General features: G+C 47.6%; 1 long non-coding RNA gene across 1 annotated transcript in view; it reads right to left on the bottom strand.

Annotated features, from left to right (window-relative positions):
* Positions 1-21811, bottom strand: part of LOC148774753 (uncharacterized) — a 33423-nt gene extending 11612 nt beyond the window's left edge. The window contains exons 1-2 of the long non-coding RNA XR_016035546.1: positions 18388-21811; positions 18180-18307 (exon numbers count right to left, since the gene is read on the bottom strand). This is a non-coding gene — a long non-coding RNA (uncharacterized LOC148774753). The remainder of the gene's footprint in view (positions 1-18179; positions 18308-18387) is intronic.
* Between the last annotated feature and the right edge of the window lie 612 nt (positions 21812-22423).

Below are 22423 nucleotides of genomic sequence, written 5' to 3'. Positions count from 1 at the left end.
CTCTGAGCCACCAGGGAAGCCCATTATTATATGAAAGTGAACGTGGCTCAGTCATGTTCGACTCTGCAACCCCCTGGACCACTGTATATTCCATGGAATTCTCCAGGCCAGAACATTGGAGTGGGTAGCCGTTTCTTTTCCAGGGGATCTTCCCAGCCCAGGGATCGAACCTGGGTCTCCCGCATTGGAGGCAGACTCTTTACCAACTGAGCCACCAGGGAAGCCCCCATAATCATATGCTTGGGTCCAAAATGTTTTTTTCCTCTCCTGTAGATGAATATATCTCCCTGACCATTGCCATGTGCTGTACTCTTGTGGAAGCAGTGTATGGCCCCTCCCCATTGACTTCAGACTTGTGCATGTGACCTGCTCCAGCCAATAGAATGTTCCCTGCTGGGTGCCCTATTGATGCAGAAGTTTGAGAGTCATCATGTGGCTCTGTCATCACTATTTTCCTTCTGCTCGAGGCTGAGATGGGGGTTCAGAATGAGAAAGACACAGAGCAAAACCAAAGCCAGCCCATAACCTTCATCTCTGTCAGTGAGGTTATAAAAGTTGGCTATTGTAAGCCACTGGGATTTGAGGGTCATTTGTCACTGGGGCACCACCTCATGGAAACCAACCGCTCCACTGATGACACTGAGATTTGCATCCTGGCATTCTGGCACCAGACCAACATTCCCCACCCTGTTCTGGGAGCTTCATGTTTCATATTCTGCTGTCAACTGCCCTTTGCCACATACAGGTACCTCAGACTCAAAATACCTGAAGGGGAAACCTCTATTCTCTGGATTGGGCTGGCTCCTCTGCCTGCATTCTGAATCATGTATTTTAGTTGGTAACACCACAACCTACCCATTCACTCATGCTACATACCTGGGACACATCCTTGAAAATAACCAGAACCAATCAATTACCTGATCCTGTTGATTTCAGTTCACATGTAGAGGAACTGCACACACAGAAATTCAACCTTGTCACCTCTGATTTAAAATCTATCAATGACTTCCTATCACCGACAAAATAAATTCAAAACCCTTTGTATGCCTTCAGGGTTCCTGTGCTCTGGCCCCTGCATGTCTCTACAATCTCATCGTACCCCGTGCCACAGAACCCATGCTCTAGCAACCAAACCACTGACTGTTCCATATGCATGCACATACAGTGTGTTTCTTGCCTATATCCACTTCTCATTCCTTTCTGTTTGGAAAGATCTCCCAGACTCGGACCCCATAAGGACTTAGGTATTCTACTAGCACTTAACAGCACAGCTTGAAAGGAACACAGAGGAAGTTTTAATGGGACAGTATGGCCCAATTTTCAACAGGAGGCTGATGCTTGACATCAGGCAGCAACATTATCCAATTTCTAAAGTCAATAGAAGAAAATCTCTTTTGATATAAGAATTTTAATTTCTTTAATAATAGTTAATAAATCCATTGAAGAGAGTCTGATCATGAAATTAAATGTGCAGACACACATCAGAATATTCACTGGAAGGACTGATGCTGAAGCTGAAGTTCCAATACTTTGGCCACCTGATGAGAAGAGCCAACTCATTGAAAAAGACTCTGCTGCTTGGAAAGATTGAAGGCAAGAGGAGAAGGGGGCAACAAAGGATGAGATGGTTGGATGGCATCATCGGCTCAATGGATATAAGTTTGAGCAAACTCCAGGAGGCAGGGAAGGACAGGGAAGCCTGGTGTGCTACAGTCCATGGAATCACGAAGGGTCGAAAACGACTAGGTGACTGAACAACAACAACCACACACATCAGTCAAGTTTTCTGGTTTCTTTTGAACACCCCTGACTCCTCCCACTCTTCAGTATTGGCATTTGATTGGCCAGTGCTGGATGAACAGTATCTGGGACCAACTGCTCCTCAAGTTGGTAAAAACCTGCTTTTTTCTCGAGTGCAAAGCTATATGAGGGAAGCAAGGCCACCCACTGGCGACTCCCTGATGGGAACCAGTGACTGTGACCAGAGATGGTGGCTTGGTAGGAATCCAAACAACCAAGAATTCTCCAAGAGTAACTCTCCAGTAACGGGTTTCTCCATCCTTCAGAGAGCATCAAGGACAAGCAAGTACGTGATTGCCCTTTGGAGAGAGGGAGAAGGAAGAAAGCAAGATAAAAGAATCCATTTCCAAATGAAAGAGCTTGGAAGGACTCAGGGCTTCAGAAATCTACCCACCTGCCTGGGACAAACTCTGTGATGGATGCATTCCTAACAGTTCTTCTATTCAAAGAGGAGAACCCGTATCAGGCAAGAAGCCCTTCTTTCCTGTCTGGAACCCCAAAGTGCCACAGCTCCAGTAAACAAGAAAGCCCATGGTGGGTGACTTTCTTTCCTTATATTGAGTAGAAATATTTCCCACTAAGAGCTATATATTCCCCAGCCAGGCAGAGGGGCCTGTGCCAACTAATCCCATACAACTACCAAGGTCTCAATTGCAAACGGTGTCCTCTCTTTGCCACCATAGCACTGGGCTTCTCTCACATTCCTTCTCTCACTGGATGTGGCTTCTCAGTTCCATTTGCTAGAAACCCTGACTATAACTTCAAAACACATCTCACATCCATGCCCTTTTCTGATGCCCCCATCATCTCTGGCCACCCCTGTCCTTTGATCTGTGTCTTCTCACCTTATGTGTGTACCTTCATAGCTGTTATCACAATTTATAATTCTTTTCCTTGTTGTTTGTGTATTCACTTGTGGTCTGTATTCCAAGCTGGAGGAAAGCAAACGAATTATGTTTCTCTGATCACTTGTTCCCACCTACTAGCATGATGCCTGAAACATAATAAATGTTCAATAGATACTGCATGAGTGGACAAGATGGATGGATGGATGCAGGGATGGATGGATGGATGGATGCAGGCATGGATGGATGGATGGATGCAGGCACGGATGGATGGATGGATGCAGGCATGGATGGATATATGACTAGGTGATGGACACCTATATATATATGACTGGCTGGATGGACAGAGGGCTCACTGGCTAGCTGGATGGATGAATGGATGGATGGACGGATGAATTGTTAAATTAGTGGTGTCAACTGGCTTCTCAGCTCACAAGTGCCCATTGCTGGGCACATGGGCCACATAGCAGACTCTCTGGCCAAGCCGCTGGTTAAACCAGCTGGCTTGATGCAGTCCAGACCTTTAGTGCCCACCAAGTCTGGCAGGCAATACGCTTTCCCAAAAGGGGGACAGTAGACACCCACCCTGTTCCTGCAGCTCAAGGGAACTGATCTGGCCACAGGACCAAATCCTCTGTCACTCACTCCCCTACTCCCTGCCCAGAGCCCTGAGATCTAAAAGAACCGCTTCCTTTGACCTGCAGTGGACAAAGAAATAGTGTCCAGGGCCAACCACTGACAACAGCAAGACTCAGAAGCAAGCCTGATAAGAGGTCTGTGAGCAGCTAATGTGAGCCTCTGAGGGTGACGCTTAATAGCTTGAAGGTGACATCAGGGTCGGGACTAATATCCGATTGAAAAGAAAGAGACATGACCTAACTCGTCTCTCACCGTGGGCCTGGCTGCAAGAGATTCTCTTTCTTTTTTTAATTTCCTAACTGGAGCTGCTGGCTCGGGACTCCAGCCTCGTCCCCAGAATCGGGGCCTGCTGCTGGGCTGAACTCCGGCATTGCTGGGAAAGGAGCAGGCTCAGCTGGGTCTGAGAGACCCCCTGAAGGGCATCTACCATCGAGCCTGTGTTCATCTGGCCCAGAGCCTGATGCTGGGTTTTCTCTCCCATCCAGCACATTTACCATGCTTTGAGAAAAGCCAGTCAAGCGATTTTAAGTCTCTGAAGAATTCTTGACGGTACCGAAGAAAACGTGGCTGCAGCCTCCTATCAAGCTGCAGGCTTCCCCAGCGCCTGAAAAGGATGGTTTTTATTTGCGTTTTTAAAAATGATTTAAAACCAGTTTTCCAGGAACACAAATCCTTTCTAAGGCACCCAGCACACCTGGCCAGGGAGCTACAGACCTGTATCTGAGCTGGCCAGCTGCCGGTCTGGTGGGACCAGGCTCTCTTCAGACTCTTTTCTTCTAATATGCTCTGCATTGCTGGAGGAGAAATCTCTTACTCCTTACCACCTTCCTTCCCCCAGCTTCACCTCCCCTCCCCAACATCACACACACACACACACACACACACACCATGTTCTAGACAGAGTTTTCTTCTATTTCTACAGGGAAAAGGCCTGAGGAGCAGCTATTCCAGAGGCTTATGGCGGAGCATGTGGAAGTGGGGTGCCTGGGAGGATGCTGCAGAGGCTGAGGCCTGTGAGGCTAGGGACCTCTCAGCCAGGACTAGGTTCTCTCTGCCCAAGAATTTGTGGCTGGACTTCGCTGGTGGTCCAGTGGTTAAAAACGCACTTGCCAGTGCGAGGGACATGGGTTCCATCCCTGGGCCAGGAAGATTCTACCTGCCGTGGAGCAACTGAGCCCATGAGCCACAACTACTGAAGCCTGAGCACCCTACAGCCCATTCTCTGCAACAAGAGAAGCCACTGCAATGAGATACCTCACACCGCAACTGGAGAGTAGCCCCTGATCACTGCAACAAGTTACACACAGCAACGAAGACTCAGGGGAGCCAAAAATATAAATAAAAAGCTTTAAAAAAAATTTGTGGCCCTTCTGTGGGCTGCAGCTCAGGATGAAGTGCCTTCATCCCGAAAATCCCCTCTGAGCAATCCCCTCCCCACGTCGGATCTCTGCAGAGCAGATGCCAGGGGTGGGAGGACGATACAATGGCCCTCTTTGTGGGGGGATCTGGGCCAGCAGGCAGCGGAGGAAATTAGACAGCGCTCCTGACAGCGGCCTCTGTCTGGGGTGTCTGTGAAATATGGGCCAGAGGGGCTCCTTCCCCGAGGCCAGTTCAAGGCTGCCGACCACCCCACCCCCGCTTCGGGCAGAGGACACTGCCTGCTCAGAGAGAAAAGATATATGACACCCAGCTTCCTTCCCTCTGCCCCTGAGGGGCTTAAAGGAGCCCCATGGTCTCTCCTGGGAGGTGTGGATGCGTATGTGTGTGTGCACATGTGTACAGGTGCATAAGTGTGTGCATTGTTTGCATGTTTTCTCTATGTGTGTGTGTGTCTACTCACTCTATGGCCAGAGGAAAAAGAGTTCAAAATGCTGCCACCATCCCCACCTCCAGGCCAATAAAAAAAAAAAAAAAAAACTAGCCAAACAAAATGCTGGCCAAGATGGCACCCTAATTTAGCATGCCTGCCTTTGCCCAGGCCAGAATGAAGGCCCTTAGGAACAAACGTTTTACTTTTGGCTGAGCTGCAAGGCATGTGGGATTTTAGTTCTGCTACCAGGGATTGAACCTGTGGCCCCTGTGAAGGGAAGGGCAGGCAGCTGAGCCCCTGCCCTCTCAGTTCATCCTTCAAGTAGCCACCTCACATATAGGAACTGTTTTCAGGATAATCACAGTGCCCGCCTCACGGGGGCTCCGGGGAGGCTCCCAAGGCAGCCATAGCTGACAGGGCCTCCATGGCCCCTGAGCCATTTGTCTTCAGGGGGAGGAAATGAGAGGGTGTCCCCACCCACCCACCTTCTTTGCAACCAGCCAGGCCTCTACATCTGGGCCGCAGCTGGCTGCCCTTACAGATCTACTCTCTCCAAATGACAAGAAGACAGAGCGCTATCAGCAGAGGGCTCTGAAAGTCACCGCAACCCCTCAGCCAGCTGGGAGCCATAAAAGTGCAGCCCCGCTTTCCCCACCTGTAAACTGGGGCCAAGGGCAAAGGCAGCCCTGCCCTCTGAAAGGTCAGTTGGGAAAACTAAAGAAGTTAAGGTGTGGGGACTTCCCTGGCTGTCCAGGGATTAAGGCTCTGCACTCCCAGTGCAGGGGGTGTGGGTTTGAACCCTGGTTGGGGAACTCATATCCCACACAATGCATGGCATGGCCAAAAAAATAAATAAAATAAAGAATATAAGGTGTGGAAATATTCAGCAAACTCCAAACATTTCCCAAAGAATGGGGACTAATTTCCATCCAAAAGATAACCTGCCAGGCATAGGCTACAGGTGTCCTTGTGATGGGGGTTGTGAGAGAGGAAGAAAGATGGTATATTTTACATCAGAGCCACTGCTGCTGCTGCTGCTGCTAAGTCGCTTCAGTCGTGTCCGACTCTGTGTGACCCCATAGCTGGCAGCCCACCAGGTTCCCCCGTCCCTGGGATTCTCCAGGCAAGAACACTGGAGTGGGTTGCCATTTCCTTCTCCAATGCGTGAAAGTGAAAAGTGAAAGTGAGGTCTCTCAGTCGTGTCCGACTGAGTGACCCCATGGACTCAGCCTACCAGGCTCCTCCATCCATGGGATTTTCTAGGTAAGAGTACTGGAGTGGCTTGCCATTGCCTTCTCCGTCAGAGCCACTAAGGTGGCTCTTTTCACGTTGCTGCCGGTGGGGGATCTTATGCCCATTATATAGATGAGGAAACCAAAGTTCTGATTGTTGGAAGAATATACCCCAGGTCACATAGCTACTATGTGTTGGGAAATATGATACTTGGCCTTGTGTCATTTTGGGTTGTTGTGTGGGACTCATTCTAGAGCCTTCTCTGGCAAGCCAAATTGGTCATGAAGCTGGCCGTGACCTGAGATGGGGAATGAAATGGATGTAAAGTCACATGTAGAGAGCCTGAGGCTCAAGTTCACCACTGTCACAGTTCTGTTTCTGAGACTTGAGCACACCCCTTCCCCTTCCACTGTGTGCCAGGGACTTAGGTCTTCAGAGCAAGGTCCCATGTTTGCCTGCTCTGCCATTCTGCCTCACTGTCCTCAAGGCACATGGAACCTTGCCCAGGAAGGACCCAGATGGCTAAGTGACACCGGAAGGTGTCATATGGGACTTCCCTGGTGGTCTAGTGGTTAAAAATCTGCCTGCCAATGGAGGGAACATGGGTTCTATTGCTGGTCCAGAAGATTCCACATGCCGCAGGGCAACAGAGCTGGTACAGCCCCAGAGCCCATTCTCCACAGCAAGAGAAGCCACCACAATGAGACCCATGCACCTCAACACAGAGGAACTCCCACTCACCGCAGCTAGAGAAAGCCTGCATGCAGCAACAAAGACCCAGCACAGCCGAAAATAAATACATCTTTTAAAAGGAGAAAGTGTTGTATGGTGCAGTGGAGAGAATCTGGCCTTCTGCGTCAAACACACCTGGTCTGAATCCTGGCTCCACCTCTTTCTGGGTGGGAGCTTGCCAAGTCACGGTTTCTTTCTTTTTTTTTTTTTTTTTAATTTGTCTGTGCCAAGTCTTGGTTGCAGCACGCAGGATCCTCGATCTTCATTGCAGCATGTGGGATCTAGTTCTCTGACCGAGGACCAAACTCAGTCCTCCTGCACTGGGAGCACTTAGTCTTAGCCACTGAATGACCAGGGAAATCCCCCAAACCATAGTTTCTAAGCCTCGGTTTCCTCGTCTGAAATGAGACTCATCTGTGACTCTGAGCTGCTGTGAAAATTAAATGAGCTAAATTAAATGTGAAAGAGCCCAGCCCAGCTTAGTCAGTGCTTAGGAAGAATGAATAGCTCTCTCTTTCCCCAGGGAAAAAGTGGCAAAAGAGAGACAAGACTCGTGAGTCCAGGGGAGGAGGCAGGTGAGACCTCATTAGTTCTGCCAACCAAAGGGAGAGGACCAGAGAAAGGAAAAGGAGTGATGCTTCAGTGAAAAGATGGCAGAGAAGACTTCTGACTGACGCTGTGAGTCACTGGGAGAAACAGAACGTGTGTGTTTCCTCTCTGTTGGAGGAATCCTGTGAACAAACATCACCACATGGCAGGGTTGACAAGGACTCAGAGACTAGTTCTTCCAGCTCCTTTGATCCACAGGGAAACTGAGGTCCAGAGAGAAAGGACTATTTCAGGGTCATGAGAGCCTTCTGTGACAGACTCCTGACTCCCTCTGGTGCTCAGCTCACTTCCCAGGAGACCTGGGTGAGGCCTGGGGAGATAACCTGCTGTTGTGAGTTGGCAGTCAAGAAGGACAGAAGGAAGAGTTAGACCAGAGACAAGAGCTAAAGCCTGGGCTCCCGCCTTTCTGAACAGGGCCTGATGTCCTCTCCATGGGTCAGATCTCCCCACAGAAGCTGGCTGGCCAGCCCTGAAGGTCCCTATCTGTCCAGACTGCCTGCTGGCCCATCCAACCGAGAAACTTGACTCAAGACAGGCTGGGGCGGGTGGGATGGCCTTGGAGGTCCCCGACAGCTCCGGAAGTCTGCACACAGAGTCTCTGGAAGGCTGAGAGGTGTTGTCTCTGCAGAAAAGCCGTCGGACATTTCTGTGTTGACGGTGACACAAACCATTCCTTCCTCCGTAATCACCCTCGCTGCAGTGCTGGCTCAGGGCAGACAGCCTGCCGTGCACGGGCTTTATTTTCAAATCCCTCTTGCTTTTTTTAAAATCCCTGTGAATGCCTGAACGCCCAGGCAGAGGAAAGCACTCAAATCTGTCCTTGAGTGTGCTGGTGGTGATGTGATGCTTCAGACGGGACCCTCCGAGCTCTGCGGCAGGAACAAACCCCCTGCTGATGTAATTTAAAAGAATAACCTCCCAATTTTCTCATCTCCCTTGGCTGGATACACCTTATCAAATGACAAGAGAAGCCAATGTTTGGTTAAATGGTTCAGAGGTTAATACTCAACAGATGGAAGACTTTTTTTTTTTCCTTTCTTTTCCCCCCTTCCAGGAGATCTAGTCTGCTCCTCTTGCTGGATATATGAGGCTGGGAGGGACCCAGGGGCATTCCTCCCATCATGCCCTTCAAGGGACCCCATCTCCTCTCAGCTGCTGCTGGTCCTCTGAGCATCTCAGCCTCCACCGGGTCTCACCCAGGGGCAGGGCCTGCCTGAAGCTGAACTGTCTACCCTGTGAGGCAACAAGATGGGACACAGGACAAGAAACAAACCCAGCTCCCCGCCACCACGGGAACACTATTCTCCTTGTTTAAAATAGATAAATAAAAAATCCAGGGTGGTTGAAGCAGGCAGGAGAGAACATTTATCTCCCGCACTAGGTTCTGCTCTGGGCTTGCTGGGGGACTGTCGGCAAGCCTCAGGTCAGCTTTGCACCCCAACATCCCGTCTATGGAATGGGAAGAAAAGCACTTCCTTTTCTTCCTGGCTCCACTAACGTGGAGAATGAAAGATGCCCCTGTTTGGGGCCTTGTTCGCCCAGAAGCAGACCCTAGAACAAGGCTTTGAGGGCAAATGGTTAATTTGGGAAGTAAGGCCAGGAAGTACCAGTAGGGGAGAGAAGACTGAGCTAGGGAAGAGAAAGGGGTCCCTGAAGGATGTGTCACACACAATATGTTGCCCACTGTGGGCAACCGAGATCCACTCATACAAGGGACACAGGGAGACTTGTGTAGATTGTAGCAACGAACTGGTGTAAAATGTGTCAGTTGCTCAGTCGTGCCTGATTCTTTGTGACTCCATAGACTGTAGCCTGCCAGGCTCCTCTGTCTGTGGAATTTTCCAGGCAAGAATACTGGAGTAGGGTGTCATTCTCTTCTCCAAGGGGATCTCCCCTATCCAAGGATCGAATCCAGGTCTTCCGTGCAGCAGGTGGATTCTTTACTTCTGAGCCACCAGGGAATCCCAGCAACAAAGCCATACCTCTGGCCATTGTGACTACTGGGGACCTGAAACGTGGCTAGTCTGAATCAGGAGGTGCTGCATCAAATACATACCAATTCAGAGACTAAGGAGAGAGACAGGATACCTAATATCTCATTAATAATTTATTTTATTGTTTACACATTGAAATAACAATACTTTAAATCTATTGGGTTCAATAAAATATCTTATTAAAATTAATTTCACCAGTTTAGTCTTCCTTTTTTCATGTGGCTACTGTAAAACTTACAAAAGCCATTTGGCAGGCTACTATTTCCCTGTCAGTTACCATAGAAACAGTGATGACTGAGTTGGGGTGGGGTGGGCATTAGATAATAGGAAGTTTGTTATGCACTGGAGGTTTAGATGCCAAAAGCCTTATTTTCTAGAAAATTACCCATGCATAAGTGCTACCCTTTACCAGCTAAATCCTGAAAATATGAGGGGCTTCCCTGGTAGCTCAGTCAGTAAAGAATCCACCTGCTATGCAGGAGATCTGGATTTGATCCCTGAGTTGGGAAGATCCTCTGGAGGAGAGCATGGCAACCCACTTCAGTATTCTTGCCTGGAGAATTCCCATGAACGGAGGAGCCTGGTGGGCTACAGTCCATGGGGTTGCAAAGAATTAGGCATGACCGAGCAACTAAGCACTACTTCTCTTGGTCAGAGCTGGTACAGAACAGGCCTCAGAACATAACCTCAGAACAGGTTATCCCCCATGAACTTCAATTCAGAGCTCTGATTCTAAAAATAGTGATAAATCTAAAAATAAGAGTATGAAAATGTACAAGTTTATAACTAAAGTTAATACCGCTGTGTGATATTTTTGAATATTGCTGAGAGAACAGAGCCTAAAAGTTCTCATCACAAGGATAAAACAATTTTTCTTTCTTTTTTTTGCGGGGAGGTGTATCTATACGAGATATGTGCTTGTGTTCAGTCACTTCAGTCATGTCCATCTCTTTGCAACCCTGTGGACCATAGCACTCCAGGTTCCTCTGTCCATGGGACTTCCCCAGACAAGAATACTGGAGTAGGTTGTCATGCCCTTCTCCAGGGGATCTTCTTGTCCCAGGGATGGAACCCTCATCTCCTACATGTCCTGCCTTGCAGGGGGCTTCTTTACTGCTGAGCCACCGGGGAGGCCCAAAGTTAAACATACACTTAACATATGACCAGTCTGACAACTGCACCCCAGCTTCTACTCTAGGTTTCTACCTTAGAGAAAGGAAATCTTTTGTTCACAAGTAAACCTTCACAAGATGTTTCTAGCAGCTCCATTCCTGACTGCCAAACCCTAGAAACAACCCAACTATCCTTCAGGAGGTGAATGAATAAACAAAGTGTGGTACATCCATACAATGGAGGACTATTCAGCAATAAAAAGGAAAAAGCTACTGACATACTCGAACACTTGGATAAGCTCAAAGATACTATGCTGAGTGCCAGAAGCCAGTTTCAAAAAGTCACATAGTGCATGTTTCCATTGACACAATATTCTCAAAAAGACAAAACTGTATGGACGAATCAGTGACTGCCAGAGGTTATCAATGGAGGAAGGGGATATCTATTCAGGGGTAATGCCAGGGGGCGGGGTTTGAGGTGATGGGACTGTTGTGTATCCTGATTGCAATGTGGTTATACAAATCAATATATGTGCTAAAACTCATAGAACTGTACACCCAAATTATTTAAAATCTATCTAGCTATCTAGAGATGGGTTTCCCTGGTGGCTCAGTGGGAAAGAATCAGCCTCAATGCAGGAGACTCAGATTCAATCCCTGAGTCAGGAAGATCCCCTGGAGAAGGAAATGGCAACCCACTCCAGTATTCTTGCTTGGAGAATCCCAAGGACAGAGGAGCCTGGGAGACTACAGTCCACGGGGTCACAAAAGAGTTGGATACAACTTGGCAACTCAAGAACAACAAACTATCTAGAGAGAGAAAACAAAGACAGTGAATGTGGCAAAATGCTGGCTGCTCTCAGGTCCAAGTGGTGGGATACTAGTTGTACTAGTCTTTCCATTTTTCTGTACATTTGTTATTTTTCATAATACAGAGGAAGAAGAGGTGGAAAGTTCTCTCTGAAGAGCCAGGTTGGCTGGATCTGGCCCTCTGAAGCACTGTTTTCCTCTCCCCCTGGAACACAGGGGAGGCAGCCACTCTGCCCAAGACATGAGGCCTCACCCTCACCTCCCTAACCCCCACTCAGGGCATAGCCCACATTTGAGGTGAGAAAGCAAGCTTTTCTGCCAAGGGCCAGCTAGTAAATACTGTAGGCTTATGAGCCACAGAGTCTTTGGTGCAACTGCTCTGCCCTCCTAGCACAGAAAGCAGCTCTGCTGCTGCTGCTGCTTCTAAGTCGCTTCAGTCGTGTCCGACTCTGTGCGACCCCATAGAGGGCAGCCCACCAGGCTCCCCCATCCCTGGGATTCTCCAGGTAAGAACACTGGAGTGGGCTGCCATTTCCTTCTCCAATGCGTGAAAGTGAAGTCGCTCAGTCGTGTCACACTCATAGCGGCCCCATGGACTGCAGCCTACCAGGCTCCTCTGTCCATGGGATTTTCAGACAATTATATAAACAAATGACTGGTTGTGTGCCAATAAAACTTTACTGATGAACATAAAAATTTGAATCCATGTAATTTTCACATGTCATGAAATCTTTTTTGACTTGAAGAAAAAACACTTTAAAATGTAAAAACTATTCTTAATAGGGACAGAAAGTAGATTAATGATCGCCTAGGACTAGAGAAATGGGAGATTTGGGGGGAAGGAAATGACAGTGAAAGAGTATAGGGCTTCTTTTTGTAGTGATGCAAATATTCTAAAATTGACCGTGGTGATGGCTGCAAGTATCTGTGACTATACATACACTTCAAATGGGTGAATTATATGGTATATGAATGATACCCCAATAAGGCTGTTAAAGTGTTAGTTGTTCAGTCATGTTGGACTCTTTAAAACCCCACAAACTGTAGCCCACCAGGCTCCTCAGTCTATGGAATTCTCCAGGCAAGAATACTGGAGTGGGTAGCCATTCCCTTCTCCAAGGGATCTTTCTGACCCAGGGATTGAACCCAGGTCTCTGTATTGCAGGCAGATTATTTACTGTCTGAGCCACCCAGGAAGCCCCCTCCCCAAAAATGCTGTTAAAATACACATCTATTTTTAGCTCCTAGACTGTACAGTAACAGACAGCAGGTTAGATTTGTCTTCCTAATGTAGCTTGCTGATAGATAGGAAAGATTTAACCTAACAAGATTTAAACATTCTGAATAATAAGGAAACACTTCAGGATGGGGTCCTGGGGGTAGGTGGAGAGGAGATGGGAGGAAAGGTCTGGAAGAGACAACTTGAAGACAGACCAATGTCTACATCTGAAAGTAGTGAGGGAGGCAGGGAATGGCTGATGAATGTCAAGGCCAGGGTCACAACCTATGGTCCATGGGTATTTGGACCTACCATCTGTATTTGTAAGGCTTATGAGCTAAAACTGTTTTTCACAGATGCTCATTTGCAGTCAATTTGATGATAAGGAACACTAACTTTGAACCAATTAAGCAAAATGTTATAGCTCCCAAAATAATTCCATTTGTCTCCTTGTGTGCCTGTGTGCTAAGTTGCTTCAGTCAAGTCCCTTTGAGACCCTATGGACTATAGTCTGCCAGGCTCCTTGGTCCATGGGATTCTCACACTGGAGTAGGTTGCCATGCCCTCCTCTAGGTGATCTTCCTAACCCGGGGATCAAACCTGCATCTCTTTAAGTCTCCTGCATTGGCAGGCAGATATTTTACCACTAGCAACACCTGGGAAGCCTGTCTGCCTCCTTAGTAAATCTGTATTACAAAGAAATGTATTCTATTATTACTACACTTTGAATTTCATTAGTGAAAAATTTATGGAACTTCGTTTCCTCTGTTGTTAATATAAGCATATATATAATATGCTTGACTTTGCTTGTTGGTCCACAAGCCTCAAATATTTATTATTTGGCCCTTAACAGAGAAAGTTTGTTGACACCTGGTCTAGCAATAGATAATTTTCAATTTCAAGTGGCTACCTGTCTGGAAACCCCATATTATCTTAAACCTGGAGTGAAAATCTGTAAAACACACACAGACCTACGTTAGGGGAGCTCTGATGACCAGCAACAAGTTGTACAAGGCCCCAGAGAAAACTGGGCAAGTTCAGGGAGGTGGAGCCAGGGGAGAGCCGAGATGGAAGATACACAGAGAACTGAATGACCCAGGACCCAAAGGAGACAGCACTCCCTCCCTGAATATTCTAGAATATTCTAGAGGAAGGTGGTTCTGGAGAGACGAAAGGAAAGGGCTAGATCCTTCTGTTACCTGAACGAAACAGACAGTTAATTACTTTCCTACCAGGAGGTCAGTCCCCTGAGGGTAAGAACTGTGTCTTACTCATCTTTATTGCTACCTTATACCCAGACTAGCATTTAATAGACATTTGATAAATGAATGAATCATCAGACTTAGCTGGCCTGAGTGAAGACGTTGCTTGAAGGGTGACTTGCACTAACCTCTGATATGTGTTCCTATCACCAACCAGTGGCACTCCTTGACCTTCCTCAATCAACAGAAACTGGATAGAGGCCAGACAGTAAATTCAGGCAAGACTTTATGGGAGCCCCTATTGCAGCAGCGGAGGAATGAAAACAAGCAACAAGACCTCTTGCTCACTCCCTGAAGGGATGGTTCCTTACATGGGGTGAGAGTAGGGTTGCGTCAGCCTGGAGTGTGAAGTCAAGTGGGCCTTGGCAAGCATTCTTTACTATGAACAAAGCTAATGGAGGTGATGGAATTGCAGCTAAGCTATTTCAAATCTAAAAGATCATGTTGATAAAGTGCTGCATGCAACATGCCAGCAAATTTGGAAAATTCAGCAGTGACCACAAGATTGAAAAATGTCCGTTGTCATTCCAATCCCAAAAAAAGCAGTGCTGAAGAATGTTCAAATTACCATACAATTGCACTCATTTCACATGCTAGCAAGGTAATGCTCAAAATCCTTCAAGCTAGGCTTCAGCAGTATATGAACCAAGTAAGTCTAGATGCACAGGCTGAATTTAGAAAAGGCAGAGGAACCAGGTATCAAATTGCCAATATCCATTGGATCATAGAGAAAGCAAGGGAATTCCAGAAAAACATCTATTTCTGCTTCATTGACTATGTTAAAGCCTTTGACTCACAACAAACTGGAAAATTCTTAAAGAGATGGGAATACCAGACCACCTTACCTGCCTCCTGAGAAACCTGTGAGCAGGACAAGAAGCAAAAGTTAGAACTGGACATGGAACAATGGACTGGTTCAAAATTGGAAACAGACTATGACAAGATTGTATATTGTCACCCTGCTTATTTAACTTATATGCAGAGTACATCATGCAAAATGCTGGTCTGGATGAAGCACAAGTGGAATCAAGATTGCTGGGAGAAATTTCAACAACCTTAGATATGAAGATGATACCACTCTAATGGCAGAAAGCGAAAAGGAACTAAAAAGCCTCTTATTGAGGGTGGAAGAGGAGAATTAAAAAAGCTGGCTTAAAACTCAACATTCAAAAAACTAAGATCACGGCATCTGTTCCCATCACTTCATGGCAAACAGATGGGGAAAAAGTGGAAACAGTGACAGAGTTTCTTTTCTTGGGCTCCAAAATCACTGCAGATGGTGACTGCAGCCATGAAATCAAAAGATGCTTGCTCCTTGGAAGAAAAGCTGTGACAAACCTAGACAGCATATTAAAATGCAGAGACATCACTTTGCTGACAAAGATCCATATAAAAGCTATGTACAGATGTGAGAGTTGGACCATAAAGAAGGCTGAGCGCCAAAGAATTGATGCTTTTGAACTGTAGTGCTGGAGAAGACTCTTCAGAGTCCCTTGGACAGCAAGGAGATCAAACCAGTCAATTCTAAAGGAAGTCAGTCCTGAATATTTATTGGAAGGACTGATGCTGAAGCTGAAGCTCCAATACTTTGGCTACTTGATGCAAACAGCCAACACATCGGAAAAGACCCTGATGCTGGGGAAGATTGGGGGCAGGAGGAGAAGGGGGTGACAGAGGATGAGCTGGTTGGATGGCATCACCAACTCAATAGACATGAGTTTGAGGACAGGAAAGCCTGGCATGCCACAGTTCTAGGGTCATAAAGAGTCAGACACGACTTAGTGACTGAACAACAACAACAAAAGTTGGTATGCGTGTATTAATTTGCCTTTTTTTTTTTTTGCCACATAGCCCAGCTTGAGGGATCTTAATTCCCCGACCAGGGGTCCAACTTGGGTCCTCACAATGAAAGCACCAAGTCTTACCCACTGGATCACCATGGAATTCCCTCGTTTGCCATCTTCAAACAGAAGAAAAGAAGGGCTCTGCTGTGGGGTCAGGTCAGGCAGTAGGAAAAGACAGGGAGCAGGTAAATGAGAGACAGGGTCTGGGAGTAGAGAGCTTGCCTGGCTTCCTTGAATGAGAGGATAAGGCTGACTGGCCAAGAGCTTTGCTAGGGTCTGGGAAAGCAAACACTTAAAAGTATAGAGAAGATCCTTTCTTCAAGAGACTTAGCGAGTGAGAGGTAAATAGATGACTTAAAAAAAGAAAAAGGTGGTAGGACACTGACAACTGAGGCTGGAGAGGATGCAGGGGACAGGAGGTCTCTTTGTTAGTATCACCTGAGAGCTTGGGCTTTATCCTGGGAGTTATATGGAGCCTCTGAGGCTCACTTGGGCAGCTGACTGGAGGGTGGACCCAAGGCAGACTGCACTGAAGTCTGGGAGGCTACTCGAGCAGCTGTTGCAAAATCTGGTAAGGAAGGATGAGGCTCATGCTCAGGCAAGGAGCAAGTTCATGATGGATCGCTGGGGACAGAGTCAAAGAGGTGAACTCAGTGGCTCATGGGCTGGGGCGGAGGGAAGGGGAGGGTGACCTCCTGGAAGTCTCCCAGGTTTCCAACTTTTGTTGGCAGCTGGGGGAGGGGATGGACTATCCCTTCCAGCTTCCCTCCCTTCTGCCCAAAGCCCAGAGTGTTCCCCCCAGACCCTGAAAAGAGTGTTGGCTCCCCTCCCTGCCCTACCTTCCCTCCCCCAACTGTTTGCCTGGGGTCCCCAGGGAGGAGAGAGAGGAGATGAAATCATGGAACAAAGAGGATTAGAGACGCATTTCTTCCCTTCTCCACAATGGAAAACTCTCGGTGAGTTGGGAGAGGGGAGACTTTAGGGAGGGCGGAGGGGGAGCCTGATGAGGTTATGGTTTTGAAATAGGAGCTGCCGGGGACCTGCCAATCTGACAGGCCACAAGGTTCTCATTTTTCTTTCTTCTAAGTAGGCACTCCAGTTGCTTGACCCCAGTTTACAGCTTCCTCTGCTGGGGTGAGTCTGCAACCTCCAAGTGCCCCCTTCCACCTGGCTCACCACGGCCTGGGCACCCACTGAGGAGCAAGACACAACCTCCGAAAAGAGAAGAGGCTCCCCATGGCAGGAAGTGGGTTCAGGGAGTAGGAAGAGCCAGACATGGGATTGAGGGGTTTGATTTCATGTCTAGGTTCTGCCGCTTTCCAGCTATGCAGACTCAAGCCGGTGTCTTAGTTTCCTTGAGCCTCAGAGTCTTCATTTGAAAGTGAAAATGATCAGCCCTAGCTCACAGACTAGGAGGGGACCCGGCCCCCCCCCACAGCTACAGTGGAGCCTGGAGCCACAATACAGATGCCGGCTCATCTGCGTGTGTCTAAATCCTTGAGTTAAAAATCAAGTCTAACAAACTCTTAAATGAAATATGTTTCATCGTCCAACCTTGACAAATATTTCATCCTAACATTTAATATAATATCGTAACCTGGAAAGCTGTGTCTGCTTTCAGAGTTCCTGGATTCCTTGGAGTGGAACTTGGAACACCACAGCATGGGGAAGCCAGCCACAGTCCACAGCCCGCAGCCCCTTTCCTTTCCCACCAAGGCTCCATCCTGCACAGTGAGAGCTTCATGAAGATGCTTGAGGACAGCCTAGTGCCAACCTCTAACCTACACACACACACTGCAAAAGCTGGGAACATAGAGGTTCACACTCTGAGAGAGTCTTGGGAGAGTGGATTTGGGGAAGAAGCCTGTGCCAATCCTGGGAGAGTACCTTGGACTCAGGTGTCAGGTACGCCCACCGTGGTGTAGAAGGGGAGCATTGACACCAATGAGCACACCCCCTTGGCCCTGCCCACTGCTCTCCCCCATGGAGAAGGGTGTGGCTGGAGAAAGCTGAGCACACAGTTCAGGGGCCCCTTTTGCCTGATCTAAGGGGTCGCAAAGAGTCGGTCATGACTGAGCGACTGAACTGAACTGAAGGTGCTAGGTGCTGCTTTAAACTCTAAAGCAATCACGAGTTAGGAGAAATGATCTCTTCCCCAGGTCTTCCTTTGTCTCTCTCTGATTCCCCATACCTTGCTTTTCTATTGTTCTTGGGAAGAACTGGGGGATAATTTACACGCCAGCTGGTCAGAGAAGTAGGAGAGTAGATACCTTAGGGGACAGGTGAACCAGGATGCCAGGAACTCTTGGGTAAGGTCCAAAGCTTCCTCTGGCCTCGGTGTTACTGAGTTTCTCCCTTTCCACATCTCTGGACGACTTAGACGCTTGTAATTTATTGTCTGAAAACAGAGAATCTTTAGAGCCTTAGAAAACAACATGGCCAAAAACCTGGGGGAGAAAAACTGCTCCAAGCACTCACCAAGCACCATAAAATATGGAGTGTTGAATGAGGACATTTGGAGAGACTCTCTGACGCCCACCTGGACAGGAGATCCAGCGGGGAGGCTGAGGCTCAAAGCCTTCCTGTCTCTGTTCTCACATTGGGTGAGCCGGTGCACCCAGGCCCTGGGGAGCCTGGAGAGAAAAAAGCCACAGGGAGCAACACAGAAAGAACTGGAGTCTGGACCTAGAGTCAAGAACCAGGTGCTGGGCCTGGATGAAGGGTTGGTGGGTGTTCTGGGGAAAAAGAACACAGACCCCCAAGATCCCAGACCTATAGCAGCCCTGCTAATCCCACTGACCTGCAAAGTCTCTTCCCTCTCTGAGCCTCAACTTCCTCCTCTGTAAAATGGGGTTAAGGGTGTTTTCATCACAGAGTAGCAATGAAGATTTAATTAAAGCCTGAGATATGCTTAGCTCTGTGCCTGGAATGGAGAAAGGATCAGTACATGTTAACCATGTGTTTGTTACTATGATCATGGTGCCTGGAAAATGTCATTCAAAATGCTAGTTGAGAACTTCCCTGGTGGCTCAGGGGCTAAGACTCTGTGCTCCCAATGAAGGGGGTCCAGGTTCAAACTCTAGTCAGGGAACTAGATCAGACTCCACTTGCTGCAACTGGGATCCAATGCAGTCAAATAAATAAATATATACATTTTTCAAAAAATGCTAGTTGAACTGGTGTGACTTTTTCAGCAGATCATGTCCCATTTACAAGTCACAGTTTCCTCAACTGAAGAATTTCTTTTCTTCTCTAGAAACATTTCACTGTTAAAGCCCAGAGCTCCCTTGACACTAAGAATAGCTATACTTGCAGAGCACTTGCTGAGGACCTGGCACTGTCCAAAGCTCTTCACATATGGGACATCATTTTCATTCCCACAGTCCCCTTTGAAGGGGCCTTCCATTATTTTCCATTTGGCAAATGAGGAATCCGGGACATAGGAGGGTTGGGGAATTTCACCCAGTAAGATCCAGGCCGTTTGGCCATACAGTCCATCCTCTGGATGGCTCCCTGGCCAGATGGGGGCTGTGCCCCTGCTGGAGCCATCAGGTGGCGCATTTTGACTGATCCTGCCAGTCAATCCAGCCAGCTCACTGGTTTGGCTGGTCTTCCCCACACTGCGCTAGTTATGGGGCCAAATTAGTCATGTTGGCCCTTGAGTCAGTGATCACGCTTCAGCGTGTTTAGACTTTCTGAGAGTGACATGGACCTCTGCCTCTGGGTTTAAGAGAAGCAGTGGTAGGAAATACAGATTTTGACTAAAAATGGGAAGATGGCCATGGGATCATTTACATCCTATCCAAGGATAATGAGCCATTGTCTCTTGGGGGACTCGCCATCATTCGGTGAGATACACAGGTTGGGACTGTCACCCCATCACACTGGTAAGGAAACTCAGCTGGGGCAGAGAGGTACAGTTGCCTGGAAGGGCACAGCCGGCTGGCAGTGGGGGCAGATATGGGATTTGAACCCCTGTCTCCTGATGAACCATCTAGCCTATACTCTGCTGTCTGGACATTCCGCTGGCAACACTCTCTGCAGGCCCCAGTGCCCCCAGCCATTTGCGGCATCACCCTGAAAGGTGGGATTGGCTGTAGACCATTTGGCCGGGCCTCTCCCATTTGCTCTGCCTTTTGGCAGTGATCTGTAGGGCTACATTAAGCGTTCTTTTCTGAGTTGTTTGTGGGCAGGAGAAGCCTGGAAATTACAAGGAACGAAGGCACCTGGCTCCCTGGGGACGATTTTGAAGTCCATCTCCTCACCTTGTTTATTTGTAAAATGGGAACACAGACACAATGGGTGTATGTTTTACATTAAACCAAAGAGGAGCTTGTGGCACTCCTGTCTGCACTTGAGACATGTTTATACTGCTGGGTCCATTATGAATCTGTTTAATATCCTCCGAATTCTCTGAGTCCTTCCATCCCTGCAGCCAGGAAGTGGGTATAATGTGGACATAGAGAAGAAATTTCCAGGCGCTCAGGCCTTTAGGTGAGGACTCTCTCTCTCTCTCTTTTTTAAGGAGGAAAAAGCCTGGTACAGAAAAATTAAATTCTTCCTGTTCAAAATGATTTTTCCAATGATCCTTTCCTTGTAGGAAATCGCTGAGATCCTGAAGACATGCCAGGGAAGCCACTGGCTAGGGGAGTCTGTGGCCCATGCTGGTTATAGCAGCATGCTTTTGCCCTGGAGAGCCAGGGATGGGGACCCAGAGATAAATGACCTCCCCCAGGACTGAGAAAGATAGCAGGGATCCGCAGCCAGAAGCTCAAGGTCACCTGAGGGCTGCCTTACCTGCTGGGGGTCTCCTAGGACGCCAGCATCAGACTAATCCTGCCTGGGATTAGTCTGGGAAGACTGGGAACAGGCTTCCCACAGGACTGCTGGCAGGAGCAGTTCCCTGCTTGCTGGCAGAACAGAGAGGTATTATTTTAAGGAGAAAAATGAGAATCCTGTTATTGCTTTATTCCTCCTGCAGAAATGTTGGTGTGGCTCATCCAGGGCCAAGATAGGATGTGAGTCGGTGCCAACAGAAGGGTGAGCTCATCGCATGCGGGGATGTGAGGTGTTTCCAGCAAGGCATAGTGTGGAAAAAAAGGCTCCCTGCCTGGAATCCCAAATCCCTTGTCAAAGCAGAACCCTTTGACCCTCCCATCACCTCCCTCCTCCATCATTAGCCTGTCACCTTCCCTCTCCATCAACTCCCTCCTCCACTGTCTGAGTCCACTCCCATTCTATCCCTCTATCTTCCTGCATCTGTGACCAAATACCCCTCAACAGCCTTGAGCATCTGTGCACGCTCTTGTTTGCTGCATGAGGGAAGAGCCCAGGCTTTGGGATCTGAGAGACCTCAGCTCAAATCCCATGGTGATGTGGTGTTGGACAAGGGCCTGTCTAGGCCTCCGTGATCTCATCTGTTACCATGCTAGATGGGAAAGTACCTAGCACACAGTAGATGCTCATTTATTTCCGTCCTCCCTCCTTCCTGTGGATGCAAAGGATATTGTATAATTAAAGTAAGACTTTGGGGTTTACAAATGTAAAATTCCCACAACTCTGGGAAATAAGGGGTCACCAGTTATTTGTCGTTTTCATCACCAGAGTCCTGGCATAGCCTAGGGTTGATACAAGTCACTCTGAACAAAACCAAGAATTAAGAAGTGGGGTTTCAAATGTTCAGAACAGCACTATTTACAATAACCAAAACACTGAAGCAACTAAGTGTTCATTGACAGGTGAATGAATAAAGAAGATATGCTGAATATATATAATGGAATATTACTCAGCCCTGAAAAAGAATGAAATGTCATTTGCAGTAGCATGGATGAATCTAGAGATTACCATATTAAGTGAAGTAAGTCAGACAGAAGAAGTAAAATCTTTTGTGATATCACTTACATGTGGAATATTAAAAAGATATATAAATGAACTTATTTACAAAACAGACATAGACTCACAGACATAGAAAACAAACTATCATTACCAAAGGGGATGGTAAGGAGGAATAAATTAGGAGTTTGGGATTAACATATACACACTACTATGTATAAAATAGATCATCTGGGGCTTCCCCGGTGGTCCAGAGGTTAAGAATCTGCCTTGCAATGCAGGGGACATGGGTTCAATCTCTGGTCCAGGAAAATCCCACATGCTGCAGGAAAACTAAGCCTATGTACCACAGCTGCTGAGCCCATGCTCTAGAGCCCAAGAGCTGTAACTACTGAAGACTGTGGGCGCTAGAACTTTGCTCCACAACAAGAGAAGCTACCACCATGAGAAGTCTGCACACCACAACTAGAGGGTAGCCCCCACTCGCCACGAGTAGAGGAAGCCTGAATGTAGCCACAAAGACCCAGCACAGTCAAAAATAAAAATAAATAATTAAGTGATTTTTACAAAAATAGATCATCAACAAGGACCCACTGTATAGCACAAGGAGCTCTACTCAATATTCTGTAATAAACTTTCTTGGGAAAGAACTTGAGAAAGAATGGGAATATATATAACTGAA

Source organism: Moschus berezovskii, chromosome 20 (assembly GCF_049115385.1).
Source record: "Moschus berezovskii isolate FMDL1 chromosome 20, NW_MosBer_1.0, whole genome shotgun sequence".
Lineage (NCBI taxonomy): Eukaryota > Metazoa > Chordata > Mammalia > Artiodactyla > Moschidae > Moschus > Moschus berezovskii.
The sequence above is the reverse complement of the archived record's forward strand: the minus strand, read 5'-3'. Positions and strand labels throughout refer to the sequence as shown.